At 32.5% G+C, this 19554-nt stretch overlaps 1 protein-coding gene across 1 annotated transcript in view; it reads right to left on the minus strand.

The window, feature by feature from the left end:
• Window positions 1-4428, minus strand: part of LOC134753599 (uncharacterized) — a 45131-nt gene extending 40703 nt beyond the window's left edge. The window contains exon 1 of the mRNA XM_063689523.1: window positions 4073-4428. The gene's annotated coding sequence lies outside the window, so the exon portion shown is untranslated. The remainder of the gene's footprint in view (window positions 1-4072) is intronic.
• Between the last annotated feature and the right edge of the window lie 15126 nt (window positions 4429-19554).

Here is a 19554-nt window from a genome sequence, read left to right on the forward strand (position 1 = left end):
GACAGGAAGCACTGGAAAGAGTTGGAAGAGGCCTATGCCGACAGGCACACCACACTAAGAGACATCCTATAACATCTTCTTCTTCTTCCTCGGTCTCTCATTGCTGAGGATCGCGACCATGTATGCTCCGTCTCCATAGTGTGCGGTCATAAGCCACATGAGTCACGCACTGCATGTTGCCGCCAACCACCCTCTTCACACCATCAGACCATCTCGTGGGTGCTTTTCCTCGCCCGCGCTTGCCATCCATTTGACCCAAGATAATCTGCCTTTCTAGGTCATGCTTCTTAGACCGCATGATATGTCCAAAAAAGCTGAGTGCGCGTTCTATAACATAAACAACTAAAAACCTGAATTTGTACTTACAATTGCCTCTTATGTGGAAGAAAGGCTTATTAAATTAAATAAAATATAATGAAAACTCTCTATAGCTTCAAAAATATCCGGTCCCTTGAGTATCGGCTATATAGAATTTACACTGTATCTTGTACATAGTCAATTTAGTTAGCATAAGCACTGGACTGAGCAAATTAAAAGTGTAGTTCAATTTATAATATAAATAAATAAATAAATAAATAAAGCCTTTATTACTGACTTATTTTTAACAATAAAATAACATCTTTATATATATATTTCACTTATTCTAATTTGTGTTTCTGACATCCGGGACGTTTTCATTGTCAGTCTGCCCTTTGGCAAAGGCCTCCCCTAGAATTTGCCATAACTCCCTGTTCATGGCTTTCCTTCTCCATAATGGTCCAGCTATTCCTCTAATTTCGTCCTCCCATCTTTTCTTTTGTCTTCCTTGAGGAAGGAAGGAAAGGAATTTATAATATAAGTAGGTACCTATTGTATTAAATACTAAGGAGACTTTAGAGATAAATATTTTTTAGTTATAATATTATTATTAGTTTTTATGTTTTTTTTTTTTTTGTCAGTTAGAACAAAAATTTGACAGTTCCGAACAACTGGCAGGCCGATATCGTCCGGCGGACTGATAGTCAGTGGGCCCCTTTACACTAGATTAAGATTTTGCTTGTAGTACTAACACTATATGGGTGCATTTGTCCGAAATAAAGAAATTTTATTTTATTATTTATTTATAAAAACAATATTTGTACGCCAGTCATGGCAAAACAAGGATCCTCCAAAAACAAAAATTCAACGCAAATTTGATACAAATAAACATTCATTCATTCGTTGGTCAATTACATAGAGTAATGCAAATATCAGCTTAGTAATTTTTTTTTTTTTTTTGAGTTACCATCTTCACAGAGGCAATTATCTTAATTCAAAATTAACCATATACCTACTTGTATTGGTTGCATTGTCCTCATAACATAGCCAATATGTGCCATTCTCAATCAAAAGGGTACTTATTGTCAGTTATAAGTCGCTATTTCCATATAGCTTGAATTTGAAATCAACCTTATCGACAACCGACAATGTGGTACCTTTTGGTTGAAAACGTCACATATGGTAACAATGTATGACTTTAATGGATTTCCAGTCAACACACAACACTCACAATATTTGGTTTTTCAGTATTAACATGTAAAAATCTTGAGTTTAAATCAGAGTTTTCATTTTGTTATTGTATTAAAAATTGCTACCATTTTTAGGGTTCCGTAGCCAAATGGCAAATAACAGAACGCTTATAGATTTGTCATGTCTGTCTGTCTGTCCGTCCGTTCGCATGTCACAGCCACTTTTCTCTGAAATTATAAGAACTACTGTTGAAACTTGGTAGATGTATTCTGTGAACTGCGTTAAGATTTTCACACAAAAATAGAAAAAATAAACTATAAAATTTTGGGGTTCCCCATACTTGGAACTGAAACTCGAATTTTTTTTTCATCAAAGTCATCAAACCCATACGTGTGGGGTATCTATGGATAGGTCTTCAAAAATGATATTGAGGTTTCTACTATAATTTTTTTTCTAAACTGAATAGTTTGCGCGAGAGACACTTCCAAAGTGGTAAAATGTGTCCCCCCCTGTAACTTCTAAAATAAGAGAATGATAAAACTGAAAAAAATATATGATGTACATTACCATGCAAATTCCACCGAAAATTGGTTTGAACGATATCTAGTAAGCAGTTTTTTTTAATACGTCATAAATCGTAATCCGCAATTTACCTTTCACTCACGTTTCACATAAAAATACATTGTTAAAATTATGTAATGTACGGAACCCTCGGTGCGCGAGTCCGACTCGCACTTGGCCGGTTTTTCTGTCTAAGATATTCAAATAGAGCTTAGACAAACATTATGTAAAAATGTGACTGTTTAGCACCTCCATATTTAAGGCTAAACAAATTATGAGGTAACTTTCTAAATAGGATAAGGCCAGCTTCAAGATAAGTTTTATGAATATAATAATTTAACGTCAGCCATAAAAATAAAGTATTAGGTTTAAAAAGGGGTTATAGAATTGGAATATTCTTGCAACAATAGGGTCATTGCGCTAATTTTCGTCCACTTGACGAAATAAGTATATAAACTTATATTGCTGCACAAATTTGGACTTATTGAAATCCTTAATGTCTAAACAATATATCTATCTACATAAAAATGATATTTCGCAAGTAGCAAATAAATAAATAAATATTATAGGGACATTCTTACACAAATTGGCTAATTCCCACGGTAAACTCAAGAAGGCTTGTGTTGTGGATACTCGGACAACGATATAATAAATTATAAATGAAATATATTATTTTCTAATCTGTCAAGTGGACGAAAACTAGAGCATGGACGGACACTAGCGCAATGACCCTATGTTATAAGGTAAATATATTATTACTTCCATAAAAATGTATGTTAAAAATATTGTACTTACCTACATGCAAAATCATTACTAATATTAAATAATACAAGGTTCAAAGTTCAATAAATAAAATAATTCCTTTTGAAAATAAGAATGAATAATTACTTACTTTATTTAATACAAACAAATTGGCTGTTTACATTTTTATCAAGGTGAGACAACAGTTTTAAATAAGAAGACATGTAAGATAAAACCAGTAAAACTCCAAACAATAAGTATAGGACAAACTTATATTTATTATCCATTACAATGATAAACATTTCAGTCCAACCAACTCTCTCCGCCTATATCCTCCCAAGCCACTCCTTTCTTCCCTTTTTTTTTTAATTTCTCGTTTCCCGCCATGGGCAACGACCCGCCAATTTTCGAACCTCAGCCAACGCTGATATTTGTTCTCTTCTCAATTGTCGAGTCGTTCAAACATTATCAAATATTTTAAATAAATTGCATATTATGACACACATACATGAAACTAAACCAATATAAATTAATAACAATTTTGGAACCTTACAGACATTAAAATATTTCTACAAAGCTGCAACTTCTCTCTGCTCAAAATATATCAGTTTGTACACAAATAACTATAAAACTGGGTCACTTACTCTTTAACATTATTATCATCCCACATAAGTTAAAAGGAAAATTTAATTCAGTAAATTAGCAATATGTCTGACATCGCATACAAATTAATTTACCCATATTAGGTATTTAAATGGCATCCTTGGAATGTGGGCATTACGTCAGTCACACGCGTGATATATAATTTCGTGAATTCCACTCCAAGGTCACTATTATGATCAGTTGAATTATCTAACAAAAGAAATAATAAGAAACGAATTAGTTATGCGACTTTTAGCGCTTAGTAATAACGCAAAGTATTGAAAAAAAAGATGTTTATTTTTTTAATAATGCATTCATGTAACATGATACCATGGAAAGCGAGTTTCAGCCAGTCAAGGCCAAGTGTTATTCCTTCGTTTTTAGCGCGCATATCGATAAAAATCACTTTCACGCGACTCACCCGGCCTCGCGCGTTCAAATTCGCCAAATATATATCCTAAAATACTCACTGATTTATTTTTAGGTCTAGTGAAACCGTAAAAGCATGACACACGATTTTGACAAGTACTGGTCTAATAAACACTAATTTAATTTCGAGACACGTGAGGAATGTCGTATTATATTATTTAAATCGATTATATTAACTGCATTACCTGTGAAAAATCTAAGTAATACTCACATAAATATCAATTTTTGTATCCAAAGCAACCAAAAGGAACAACTGTCTTGAAATTCACTGTAAAACCTTCTATTAACGTTCGTTTTATACTTCACACACGTCGTTCACCGAAACAAACACTTCAATATTTAATTTCTCGCCAAAATCCAGTTCGTACGTCGTGAAATTGTTTTTTTTTTTGATCTCATGTAATTTTAGAAGACCTCATCCATGCCTGTGACGTCACTGAATTTTGTTGGCAATCCTATTTTTATGCCACTTCCGTCTCGAACGATAAAATGTCTTATTAGGAGAAGAAAATTTAAGCGATTATATTCTTTATAGGACTGTGATAAAGCCGAAATTAAGAGCCGTGATTGGATGTAATTAAATTCAAGTTTTTTCGACAGTGTTGTTAGCCTAAAATATTACAGCTGTCCCTTCCAGCCGATTTGCATTGGAGTAGACGAATCTGACGTCAATGATCATGTTTAATTAAATAGTTAATCATACGAAAATGCACCTACGCACCTTGTGATAGAGTCCATTTTCTGTACACATATCTTGCATTTCTAAAGCGACAACTAGGGAAAACTACACCCGTCAATATTTTTTATAGTCAGAAAGGTGACTCATCGGCTGTCAGCTGTTTGTAATTACCCCAATCAATTAAATATTTTAAAGTAATTGGCAGTATTTATTGAAGAAGAAAAAATCCGTTCAATTAGCGATATTCATTTCATGCACAGTTATATTTTTAAATATAGTATTGTGAGAACATGAGCTACGTGCAACTACAAGTAGTACTGCTACTCAACACTAGAGGTCGCAGTAGTTATCTTTTCTATGTATCAAGTGTGTCAACAGATGTCGCCTCAACAGACTAACGACTTGGAGCTGGTAAATGAAACGATAGTTAAAATTGCACTATAACTCTATAATGTAAAGCTCTCCCATCTTTTAAAGTTTATTCAGTTCAGATTAAGACCTGGCAGAACAATGCGACTTTTTCTATAGTTTGTCAAAGGACTGTCTCATCTCATATCAAAGATAGATATAACTCTCCTCTTTGCTCATATCAAACATGACAGAGATAATAATTCTCTTTTTGTCTTACTCAGTCTTACACTAGTACTCGCACCCAAAATAAAAGGGTGAGTATAGTTTTTTGTTCTTATTTACTGACAATTTGGTTTGACCAACTATACTCAATTTGTACAGGAGTTTTTCTTACTACTTTACACTTTTTCTGCAATTTTGTAACCGTTTTGTTTCCCTCTCCTCATCATCATCATCAATATTTAAGAGCTATCTTTTATTTGGCTGAGATATATATGTGAGCCTGGACCCTCTTCTGCATATTTTCCCCTCAATCTTGCCCTCCAGGATGTTTAAAAAGAATCTGTCGTGCCGTATCAGGTGGCCAACCACCTTGCCCTTTCTGTTAGTTGTGTCTAACAGGCATCTGATTCTCTTCTCTCCTGCCTTGCTCAGTACCTCTTCGTTCTTCTTCTGTCTTTTCTCTCTGTGTATTGGTTTACTATGTAAGATAAAAGCTATAGGTGAACTATATATTGTCTTTATCACATTAGAATTCCTATTTAGCATGCTTAAAATCTGTTTTGATTTTCATTCTTAGTATTTATACTGCGTTACCAAGTAGCTTATTTAATTTACTTGGTTTACCAAATAGGTTTATGTCTTAATTTTCTTTATAGTATTTATTTGTATTTATGTATTTATTAAACGTTGTATATATTTGTGAGAGTTTTTTAATTTAGAATAAGAATTTATTTTATTTTTAACCGACTTCAATTTCATAGTGTTTTATTTATTTGTTTAGAATTTTGAATTTCATTAGTTTATTCTACGGCAGGTACCTACTGTAACTAACTTGGTAATTTACCAAATAACGCATAGTTAAGGCCGTTAGCTAGGATAGGTACTACTTGGTCCTACTGAACTTGGAGTGTTACAGGAAACCTCCTAGAGTGCCGAGTCCCTTCTCATTTCTCTTGATCAGCTGATCTGGTGCGTCCCGGGGGCAACGTAAGTAATCTCTTACCGATGCTGCCAATGTCCTGTAGCGGGGGGGTTGGGGGGTTCCGCACATGGTATCCTCTCAATGAGAGAGAGTTCACCTGAGTGCGTGCTGGAGGGGGGCCTTTGGTCCGGGCGGCTGCGGTCGCGTATGGGGCCTTCGGGTGCGTGAGGGCACAGGAATTCCTCTGACCTGTATAAAACTGCGGCTTCCGTAACTGTGAACCGTGTAACGAGGATGACCACCTCTATAAAAAATAAAAAATCGCTAAGGCAACCTGAGGGGGTGACCCCGTGGCCTCGGCGTGGAGGTTGTCATGAGGGACCAGTGTGTGGTAGATCCCCGGCTAGGCGGAATGCTTAAATGCATTACTCCACGTAATAAAATAAAAAACCGGCCAAGTGCGAGTCGGATTCGCGCCCGAAGGGTTCCGTACCATTACGAAAAAAACGGCAAAAAAATCACGTTTGTTGTATGGGAGCCCCACTTAAATATTCATTTTATTCCGTTTTTAGTATTTGTTGTTATAGCGGCAACAGAAATACATCATCTGTGAAAATTTCAATAACTCTAGCTATCACGGTTCATGAGATACAGCCTGGTGACCGACGGACAGACAGACAGACAGGCAGCGAAGTCTTATTAATAGGGTCCCGTTTTTACCCTTTGGGTACGGAACCCTTAGGTTTCCGTACATCAAGTTATAGGAACACTCGTGTGTCTGTCTGTCCATCTCACATAATTAATTTTCTCCGAAACTACCGGACCGGCTAGATTGAAGTTTTGTACACATATGTATGTCGGGAACCCAAAGAAGGACGTGTTTTACACATGGGGGGCATTTTTGGGGGGTAAAAAATAAGGTTTACAAACTAGGTATATTGTGTGACATATAAAAATGAAAAGGCTTTTGGTAACACACTCCAAAAAAATGTTTTCCATAATTTCAATGAAATACATTGCCATTCATTACATTAATTACAAAAAATCGTACATTGTGTACAACATATGTAACATGGATTGGATATTATGACTGTTTGTGTTCTAAATAAATAAAAAAAAAAGTTTTGAAGTAGGTAATTTAAGACTTGGCGGAAATTTACCACTCCCGCCCATTATCTCTGAAACTACCTGGCCTGAAATTTTGGAAAAAACAGAAAACAATTTACCTAAGTATGCAGTCAAGTGTCGGATTAAAAAGTACAATTTTTTTTTTTTTAAGATAAACAATTGATGGTTTCAAATGGATTTGTTATACAATTTCCATTCTTATATTTAACCCCATTCCATGAATAACGATACTTTTACCTAAATTTAATTGAAACATAGAGAGTTATATCTTATATCTATCTTTGATTGAAAGTACTCACCCTCGAGGAATAGTACAAAAATTTATACTCAGTCATGTTTTTAATAATCACATGCTTTTTACTTTCCTCGTATTCGAAATGAAAAGTATAGATCTTAATTCGGGGAAAAAGCATCATTTCATCCCTTGGTTAACAATCTACTATTACAAATGTAAATTTAAGAAGACTTGCATACGATCGCACTTAAACTATCGTGAGACATATTTCAAAATATTTATCAGTACGGTTTTTACTCACTATTATTTTTAGTCGCTTTTGGCGACATGTTTCGAATTCTTTGGGAATCCATCCTCAGGCACGAGTGTCCGCGGCGGTTGTTCGTCGTGCACTGCGACTAAAAATAATAGTGAGTAAAAACCGTACTGATAAATACTTGCATACGAATTCGTAAAAAGTTGCATCTACACTTTTAAATAGTAGTTGTATTATAATTCCATTACATTTTTTTTTATATGAAATAGGAGGCAAACGAGCAGACGGATCACCTGATGGTAAGCGATTAATAATAATTATATAAGGTACATTGTATTTTATTGTACCTATACAATAAAATGGGGTAGCATTGTGATACCCTCCATCGTGACGCCCTATGAAATAACAATTATAAATAACCTATTGTTAATGTAAATATGTAATTATTATAGCTTGTCTATGCTATAATGGGGCATTTTATATGAAAAGGGACCTTATTGTCGATGACGCTTACGCCGCACAGCGTCGCGCGGCATTGTACTCGTATTTATATCGGAGCATCGTTTATAATGGCGTAAGCGCCATAGACAATAAGGTCCCGTTTTAAAGAAAATACTACAAATACTCTTACTTAGTAGGTACATTGCAATTGAAGAAATAATAACCCCGGGGGACATTTTTTTCGAAGCGAATATTTCCGAAAATATTCCATTTGTCAAGAAATGCTTTTTGAAGACCCCTATTCAATTTAAAAGACCACCTCTTATCCTTATTTTTTACCCTTGTCCCTTTGGGTACGGAACCCTATAAACGGGACCCTATTACTAAGACTCCGCTGTCCGTCTGTCTGTCACCAGGCTGTATCTCATGAACCGTGATAGCTAGACAGTTGAAATTTTTACAGATGATGTATTTCTGTTGCCGCTATAACAACAAATACGTACTAAAAACAGAATAAAATAAATATTTAATGGGGCTCCTATACAACAAACGTGATTTTTTTGCCGCTTTTTGCGTACCTAATGGTATGGAATCCTTCGTGTGCGAGTCCGACTCGCACTTGGCAGGTTTTTATTTTTAATACGGATGTATTTTACTTGCCTCGTATTCGAAATAAAAAGTAGTGTTTAATTTGGGTGAAAGGCACCATTTCAACCTCCGACTATTGGCAAACTACCTCGACAAGTTGGCAATCAAGCATACGGCCCATACAAACGTAGTTACGCTCTCATTTTAAAACGAATAGCTAGATTGCTCAGATGAAACTTTGTACTTACTTAATAATTATGTATATTTCATTTATTTATTTCATTTATTTATTTCTTTAACAATAATGCATTGTGTTAGAAATCTTACGAACTAATTACATACATGCTTATAACTTAATTAAATTAAACTGAGTAATTATGGGACATGTCAGCAAATAAATATATTTTTAATAATAAAATTAAATAAATTAAATAACAAGTGAAGACAAGTGAAAAACAAATAAAATAAAATTCATAATTTGTAATAACTACATACAATTTAATTAATTATTTGATAACATGTCAATCCATAAAAAAAACAAATACTTAACTAAAAAAAATACAACGATTCATTTACGATGCACATGTCAAAATTAAATAGATTCATTATTGTATTGGAAAAACTCTTCAACTGAATAAAAACATTTTCCCAGCAAAAACGACCTCAATTTATTTTTAAATATGAACGGGTTAGACATAGCTTTGAGTTCTGTGGGTAGCCTATTAAAAACTTTGATAGCCTGGTACCGAGCACAGTACTCAGTGACTTTTAGCCTTGGTGTAAAGTGTTGGTGTAAATACCAGGTGTTCACGAGAAAACCGAAAGATTTAAACCTTTCTGAGGGCAAAAGAAGGAAAAATGTAATAAGAGTTTAGGTCAAATTCGCATTCGCATCTTTCGCATCGCAATTTTTTTTTAGATTTTTGAAATGTATTTTTAGTTTTGTACATAAAAAGTAAATGTTATTGGTAAACTAGTCACTTAAAATGGACTTTTACTTTTTTTTTCGTAAAACCTAGTTTTAACAGTGTTACGACTTATCACTTTTTGACATCTATCAATAAGGTTACTTAGACTACGTCCCACAGTGGCAACATCGACATCAAAAATGCGTTTTGCACTATCCATACTAATCCATATCCATACTAATATTATAAATGCGAAAGTCTGTCTGTCTGTCTGTCTGTCTGTGTGTTACCTCTTCACGCTTAAACCGCTGAACCGATTTAGTTGAAATTTGGTATACAGATAGTTTGAGTCCCGGGGATTTTTTATCCCAGAACTCACCCCTCAAGGGGGTGAAAAGGGAAGTGGAAATTTGTATGGGGAATCAATAACCGCTGAACCGATTTAGATGAAACTTGGTATGGGGATAGTTTGAGCTGTGGGAAAGGATATAGAATAATCTTATCCCCGAAATCATCCCTTAAGGGTGTAAAAAATGGGGTGGAAATGTATAGTGTGGACCAATTTGGGAGTGAAAGAAGGATGTATTAAAAAGCAGATTTGTTTAAGAATTAAGGTACCCAAATTACTAATTCCACGCCGACGAAGTCGCGGGCAAAAGCTAGTGTAACAATAAAAACTTGTTTTTTAAAATTTGGTATTAACTGAAACTAGGAGAATTACAGAAAAGTTAGGACATTTTAGTGTTTAAATATGATCAGGAATATGCTGTTAAAATTATTCGGTTTCCTCATGTTATACCGTGTATACTAAAATTTGCCTTAAGATAAAACTGTCACTTTGCTGTCACTAACACAAATTGATCCAAGCTGGTCCTTAATAAATGAATTTATTATTTATTTATCAATGCGATAAGGTATATCTAGGCCTGTAATTAGTTTATGTAGCTTCAGATACCATAGTAAAAAAAATACAACGAATTTAAGTTTTTCATACTAAACTTGTTTTTGCTCTATTTCGTTTGTTCTATATACTAGAGCTATATAAACTAATTACAGACCTAGACCTGGTCCTACATAAATGTTGTAGTGGCAACATAAAAACATCATCTGTGAAAATTTTAACTGTTTAGCTATCACGGTTCATGAGATACAGCCTGGTGACGGACAGACAGCGGAGTCTTAGTAATAGGGTCCCGTTTTTACCCTTTGGGTACGGAACCCTAAAAACGATAAATTGAGAACTTTCTCCTCGTAACTTTAAAGACGTTAATTAGTTGTTTTAACATTAATTAGTTGTTTTAACATCAACATTGCCCATGTTCAACCTCATACCTCATGTGCTAATTTATACCCGAGCAAGTAAAATTCTAAAAATGTAATCATTCTGACGTCATATTTATGTTCAGCTGAAATGAATATTTGTCCCTGTTAAAAAAGTCGTTTTCTGTCCATATGAAAGTTAAATTTTTATGTCAAATTATTTATCACATTAATTTAAAGCAAATAATTAGTCAATTAAAAGTAAAACTAAAACTAACTAAGAATAACAACTTATACATAATAAGAATTAAAAAAAAACTACTCTTAATTAAAAAACATCTAAATATCCCCGCGGCATTGTGCCAAAGATGCTGGCAGCATTCTCTCGCTGAATGGCAATACTTATGCGCTGCAAGAGAAAGCCCAGCTCTCTGGTCACCGGTTGCGTCGACGAGCTTTTTGCTTAGTTCTTTTTTTTAAATAGGGTTCGTCACTCAGTAACGATGTCACCCCAATTGCTTAGTTCTTTAAAAATAACTTTTGCGCTTGGACCCCACGGCGTCTATGTTCCCCTTTTATTAGGTATAAACATTTTCGATTGAAGAATTTATCGACCTCAAAGCTATGATGACGTCACATACGATAAATAGTTATTTGTTTTATATACACGGGGACAAAGTTGTTTAAGTAATGCAAATTTTGAATCCCGATCATGCGAAAAAGTCCAAATAAAACCACGAGCATAGCGAGTGGTACGAAAAGTGAAATCTTGATCGAGGTTTTCATTTAAACTATTTAAAGCATGAGGGTAGTACAAACTTGACTACCGAGTGCGACACTAAATTTTTCACCACACCAACGCGAAAAATACTTACTGTAAAATCAAATTTAAATGAATTCTATTTTTACACACTTTTATTTTTATTACACACTTTTTTACACACTTTCATTTACACACTTTTTTACACACTTTTATTTAGCTTCACTGCGTATATACCTTTGTATATATATACAATAGTGCCTTAAATCTTGTAACTAAAATTTGAACCCCTTCCCGGTATCTAATTCAGTTGAAATTTGAAGTACTATCGTAATTCCGGTGAAAATGCAATAATATGCTAACATAACATGGAGGTGTTCATGATGCAGCCGGTAGGTAGCCAAAGGAACTCCTCGATGGAAAAACACAAACACATCAAGTTTAGGCTCATTAGAAAGGCCTCAAGAAGTACTCGATAGACATGCAAATGAGAAGAATGTATAATGAATGTATAAATGAAGATATTAGAGTTACAGTGTATAATCACATGAAATTATTACTAATAACACTATTAGCACGTAAGATTTATCTGTAAGTGCTGATATGTTTGTCTAAGTTTAGGTACTAACATAGTAATGGATTGTATCGTCCGAAATAAATGTTTTTTTTTTGTTTTTTTTTATAATAATAAACAAATAAACAGAAGTACAGTCAGCAATAAAAGTGTGTCACAAAAAATTTTTTTACAGTTACTTGTTCTATCTTTCAATCCATCACTTAAAAGTCAAAAAAACAACTAAAACTTTGCATCATATTTTTTTTTTGCATCATATTCATATTCATTTTATCTGGTAATATTTAATTACATCTAATTGCTTTGCCACTTTTGTGGATAAAATCAAACTTTCTCATCAGTGTTTGAAGAATAAAGAGAGCCTTCGCTAGCTGGTGTGGTGAAATAGTAGATTGTTAACCAAGGGATAAAAGGCACACCTTTCTGTCGAGGTAGTTTGGCGCTCAAACGCAGTGAGAGCGCCAATAGGCCGAGACTGAAATGGTGCATTTTACCTCAGTTAAACACTCTACTTTTCATTTCGAATACGAAAAAAGTAAAATACATGTGCATTTATAAAATACACGGTTAAGTATAAACTACAGAAGTATTCTTGAGGGTACTTTCAATTAACAATTTAGGTAACAATATCGTTATTTATGGAGTGGGGAGTTAATTATCAGAATTGTACAACAAATCTGAAAAAACCGGCCAAGTGCGAGTCAGACTCGCGTTCCAAGGGTTCCGTAAATTACACAATTTAAACAATGTATTTTTTATGTGAAATGTCTTTAAAAAACCCGTAGGGGTCGGATCAAAAACTAAGTAATTAAGTCCGACTGACGCTTGACTGCACATTTCTAATAGGTTTTCCGGTGATCTATAGGTATAGATCTATTTTGTGTATTTTTTTCAAAATTTTTGACCCAGTAGTTTCGGAGATAAAGGGGGGGGGGCGGGGGCAGGAATGGTAATTTTTTGCCTATTGTCTTGAATAACTTCTAAACTATTTATCTTAAAATTATAAAAAAAATATATTTTAGATTCTCACAATGAGCTCTTTCATTTGATATGTAATACGATATAGTTTGACAAACTTTATTTTTTAATTTTCTCATTTACCCCCCAAAAGTGGCCCCCGTGCGTAAAATTAATTTGTTTACGTTACATGTCCATCTTTGGGTCACAAACTTACATATGTGTTCCAAATTTCAACGTAATTGGTCCAGTAGTTTCGGAGAAAATAGGCTGTGACAGACGGACAGACAGACAGACAGACGCACGAGTGATCCTATAAAGTTTCCGTTTTTTCCTTTTGAGGTACGGAACCCTAAAAATTGTTTATTGTAAAAATAACGTACTTAGAAAGTACAGTGCTCTAGAGCAGAAACGTATCATTTTCTGCACACTTTCTAAAACAACAACGACCCACGACGACCTTTCAGAGCATGAGAAATGAAAATATCATTTCATGGGATTATTTTGCCTTTTTACTTAAAAATATTTATATTACCATTTCTTAATAAACTTAACTAAACAAAGTATATGGAAACGAAAAACTGCAGAGATTTTTGGGGGATTTTCAAGCAGCACTTTTTTTTAAATGATTTTTGGATATCAAACTACATATCAAAAATATATTCATAATATAAGGTTAAGTTGTTTCTGAGTTTCAGCATTAATTCCACCATACCAAAAAGGATATAATATAGAGCGGTACTGTCATAGTAAATTTTGTAACCACAGTAAATTCACTGCCATCTATCGACATATTTTAAAACTAAAAATGAACATTTTAAAAATACGATAAAATGTATTTAAATATGGATAAATGATTTTTTTTATTTGCATTAATTATTTTTATATGATTTTGACCCATATGCGTCACTGATAAGCGTTAAAATTATTAAATAACAAACGAAACCGTTAACGCCCTCTATACGAGAGTAGGCCAAAGGTAGTGGCGTCATCTGATTGAGAATCAAATTTTCGTGATTTTTGAGGCACGTTTTTTCCTTAGACTGTATCCATCTATTACGGAATTATATCTTTCTTTGACCATACCTATGTTTTTTCGAACAGCGTCTTCGGACAGTATTTACCAAAATTTCCTGTTATTTTATTTTATTTTATATTGAACTTGATATTTCGAATTATACCCTATTACATCGTCTTTTCTCAATAGCTAACATTTTTCTAGACGGTTTTTTTTATTATCGTGTATTTGCCTTTTTTACAGAAAAATGCCCCCCATATAAAAACAACTTTCAGTGCTTGGAATAGAAAGTCTTCCTACCTCTAATCAGAAAACGCTGTTCAACAAAATATAGGTACTTACGGTGGAATATATAATGCTGAAACTCACAAACAACTTAACGTTACATTATGATTGTATTTTTATTATGTAGTTTGATATCCACTAATAATAAAAAAATAGTGCTGCTTGAAAACCCTCATTCATATATCATGCACGACCAGATTTTTTCTCCTCAAATTTTTTCTCTCAAAATCCTCATTCATTTAAAAGATTTACCGTATCATGCATGACCATATTTTTTCGTGTCCATACTTTAATAGGTTATTAATTGTAAAAGCTCTATCAGAATATATTATTATTTAAGTTATTAATACTATATACTATTATTTTATATGCTTTCAAAAACTATATTAAGTATAAGTTAAATAAAAATATAGAAAACATTAATTTACTTACACTTGGTTAAAATTTATAGAATCAAGATATGTTCTAGGTATTTATTTAAACGATTTAACGCTATTTGCACCATCCCACTAACCCGGGGTTAACCGGTTAAACCGTTAACCCAGTGTCAAATTGTAACCATGGTGACTCCAGGTTTAACCGGGTAACCCCGGGTTAGTGAATGGTACAAGTGTCCCTAAAAGGAAAAAAAGAAAAATAATGCAAAAGAAGTCAAAATCTTCTAAAAATCTCTTAATCTATTATTTAGTAACGTACCTTTCAGACTGTCAATATATTCCATTTCAATATTACTTATATCATAGGGATTTGTCCAGCAGCGGTACCCAATATAAGCTGGACCCCTATTCCCTATTTCACCTTTTATTTAGCATACTTAATAGGTATTTCAATACTTTATTAATACTAATTGTCATACGAAAATTATATCTCAAAATTCAGGATCTGGATTCATAGAATTACGGCCATAATTATGTACCTAATGTAGAGTACTGCATTATATTATATACCTACTCGTAAATATATTCTCCCTTTTTAACATTACCTTTTAATGTATTGTAGCAATAAATGAACCTCATAATATTCTTAGCGGGATAAATTAATGTAGTCATATTAGTTTCTTATAAGAATCATTATGAAATCAATTAAGATTCTTATATGATTTTTAATAACCATTTTCAAAACATTATTTATTGAACCTAATTAATATTGATTTCCTCAAACCACAATTAGTAAACTGTAAATAAAAACTTCACACAAAGCCAATTTTTTTAGTCAAATTAAATCTGTTAGTCAAGACTAGATTGATGGCAAGCGTAGCCGCGGGTCGCGGCTAGCGGGCAGCCGCGCGCGGCGTCACTTCGCGGCCAGACTTCGCGCGTACGAGCACCCACCGAACCCCAACTTCCACCCGGAGTGCGAAAAAATACGGAAAAAAAATCACAGTGCCTGAAAAAACAGAAAAAATGGACACGTGTAGTAAATGGTGCGTTTATCCTTATCGGGACACGTTTAGGTGTGACGAGTCAGTGCTGGCGGCGAGCGGCGCGCGCGCTAGGCCTAAATACGCGGCGCGCGACGCCCCGCGCCAAAAATTCGCAAACTTCCACGCGAAAATACTTAATAACATTCTTATAGGCCTATTTTGTATTGCATATCAAAATGACCGGATTTTAACATAGTTTGCAATTAAAGTTGATTTTTGGACGGACATTGGTCGAAATATGGTATTTTTTGGTAATTTGTGAAGTGCCTGTGAGGACCCGTAATGACGTGAGCAAAGTGGCTTGCTGGTCGATTTTTATGGATTTTACTGGAAAATACTGAAAATATATGTAAGTATATATCTTTATTTTTACCTAATTTAAAGAATTTTAGCGATATAATTACGTTTTACTACCATATTTAAAATAACTCTGTCGAGTAATATCTCTATCAGACCAACACACAAAAAGTATAAAAAAATTAATAGAAATCTGTTTTTGTATTTTATTTTAACAAATAAATAGCTTCATTTACCAGATTTAAATCAGTTTTTGTCCAAAAAAACATGTTAAATAAGTTTAAAATGATCCCAAAACAGCGGATCCATAGCGGATCTATTAACAGCTTTACGAGAGAATCGAGAAAGCCAAAATGTTATTCTATCTACAATCAAAAGCTGGAAATGAAGCAAAAACTATACAAAAAATGCATTTTTATAAATTAATAATTCAAGTATTCATTCCATATAGTAGTTTAAAACGTAAAAACCGCCATTACTAAGCAATCTTCTTTCTAGATTTCCTTTAATGCTTTGAATCCCTATAAATTGCCATATTACGCGAAAATTTATTAAAAAAAATATGGTTAGTAAAAAGTCTGCCCACTTTCGTCAATATACCTACAATTTTCGTTAGGTATATAAGACGTATTTCGGTTAGGTATTGTTCTAAAATAAACGGTTAAAAACTGTGTAAAATAATATTGTCATTTAATTACCTACTTATATTAAAGGGTTGTTATATACATATTATTTTATTTTTATTTTTTGGAAATCTGAAATATTCCTAACCCTAAAAAGTACCACTTTATCAACTAGAAATTAGGTGAAATCATTTAAACCATCGACTAACATTATTTTACTTTAATTATTATACGTAATAAATAGTAGCTAGCATACATTATTAGTTACCTACTTTTTATTTACCGTTAATTAATGGTATATAGGTTAGGTACTAAGTATTTATTAAGTATTGGACGTAAATGATTGGGTAAATGTGAAATGTATGTCGAAAATATTATAAATATGCCAGATATTTATAATATTTTAGAAAATTCATATTTTAGAAGTATTTAAAAAACTTTTTAACAATTCATATCAAGGACTATTACGTATAATTAGACGAAAGTGGAGGACCCAAGCGAAATCGCCTTTTTATACAAACGTAGTCCTCATTTTCCTCTCTGGATATTTAAAAAAATTGTATGAAATCTGTTATTCGCACCTAATTTTACAATAATTAAAAAATCTAAAAAAACAAACGTAGGGGCATAGCTGTGGTTAATATACATCAAATTATGTAAAAATATTTTCCATAATGTCAATATCCAGAGAGGAAAATGGGGACTACGTTGGTATGGAGAATCGGCTGTCCCCTTTCCTCTTAAAAAATGATTAAACTTACAACTGAAAAATTATATACTTTGTCCTTTTTTATATTTGAAAATGTTTAGTGTTTCCCTTTAATCATTTTTGAATTATTAGAAAAAAAAATATATAAATAAAGACCTATCGAGTTTTGGCATTCTGTAAACCCTAAGCTGAAAGTCTCAATTTTAAATTTAAAGTTATAGCGAAGAAATAATATAAGACTTCTGAAATAAACAGGACTGATTTTCATTAAACGAACGTATATATAACATTGAAATTACTAAGTTTGAAAATATATAGAAATCAAAATATATAAGTATTTCATATGACGTCTAATTTTTAAATTAGATTAATAGTACATATTTAAGATAAATCCCCTTTTTATTTAGTGTAAATTTAAAATACAAATAAAATTTTCATTAAGCCTCAAAATAATGTACTTAAGTAAATAAAACATTCAAACCATAATGATGGACTTTAATAGAACTATTTAAAAAAATTGTATTTAATTAGTTTTAACATAGTTTTATTTAATATTAATTTCATTTTAAAGTAGTTGATTTAATTGTTAATTTAGTTTTTATTTATAATTATGATTTATATATTTACACGATATTATGATTATTATCAAGATATATTTTACGTGGTTAGTTTTATTCAATAACTCAAAATATCATGTTCGATAAAAATCACTTCAAAATTTAGCTTAATGTTTCTCCCGTTAGGCACAATTGCCATAGCGTGTTTTATTTTATATTTTTATACAACGTCGGTGGCAAACAAGCATACGTCCCACCTGATGGTAAGCAGTCACTGTAACCTATAGACGCCTGCAACTCCAGTACATTTGCGGGAATTATTTGTACCTTAATTTTAATTAGTTTTTTGCTATAAAGTTAAAAAATACATAGGTACAGACCTGCATGTTTTATTATGCTATATCAATAATATATTATTATTATATATTAATATATTATTTAGTAAAAACATATATAAATAATTTCACCAGGGACACCTATCATTAAATATAAAAAATAAAGTAAGAAAGTATCTTTTTAACATTATTTACTTGAAAATATTTATCAGTACGGTTTTTACTCACTATTATTTTTAGTCGCTTTTGGCGACATGTTTCGGATTCTTGTCGCCAAAAGCGACTAAAAATAATATTGAGTAAAAACCGTACTAATAAATATTTTGAAATATGTCTCACGATAGTTTAAGGTATCTTTTTAACATTATTTACTTGCTCGTAATAAAATATAACAAGTATCAGGCCGGGTATTTTTTATATATTTTTTTAAATACATATGAAAGTATTTTTACTTCTTGATAATACCTATACTGTTCATTGAATCCTTACATAACCTATAAATATAAATCAATTAATAATTAAAATATTGAAAAATCATTCAAAATAAATTGGGTGTAGTTAGATGAAGGTTTAGCCTTCGAGAGCTGTGAACATAATTAAAATGCAGCTTACGTTATATCAACATATCAAAAATATGGAACATTAATACGTCACTTTTCACGTTTGGCTACCTATTTAACATTTTGTCCATTGCATCCTTTTAAAGTCTATAGTTCTGATTTTTTTTTAATAATTTGCTGTATTGAATTGAAATCTTCCCAATTAACACACATGTAAAATGAAATAATTTAATTTCCGATCCATTTCGTACCTTGTCACAGTGACAATTAATATAAAAGTAGCTAGGGACCTCATACTAGTGTCACTGTGTCAAGGTACAAACTAGTAGTAATAGTAGTAAACTCTTTATTGTACAAAAATACATATAAAAAATTACATGGTACAAACTGGGTCGGAAATAAATTTATTTCACTGTACTATACCTAGTCCTAGTCACATTCAGTTCAGTCTAAGTACCTGAGAAAATACAATAATTATTGAAAATACCATTTTATTAACACCAACATTTTATTAACGAAAGTTGTGCAAAAATGGATATTATAAAATATCAGACTATTTAGAAGACGTTAACCCTTGGAGTTAATAAGTATGTGCATAGTGTAAC

Source organism: Cydia strobilella, chromosome 27 (assembly GCF_947568885.1).
Source record: "Cydia strobilella chromosome 27, ilCydStro3.1, whole genome shotgun sequence".
In the NCBI taxonomy this organism is placed as follows: domain Eukaryota; kingdom Metazoa; phylum Arthropoda; class Insecta; order Lepidoptera; family Tortricidae; genus Cydia; species Cydia strobilella.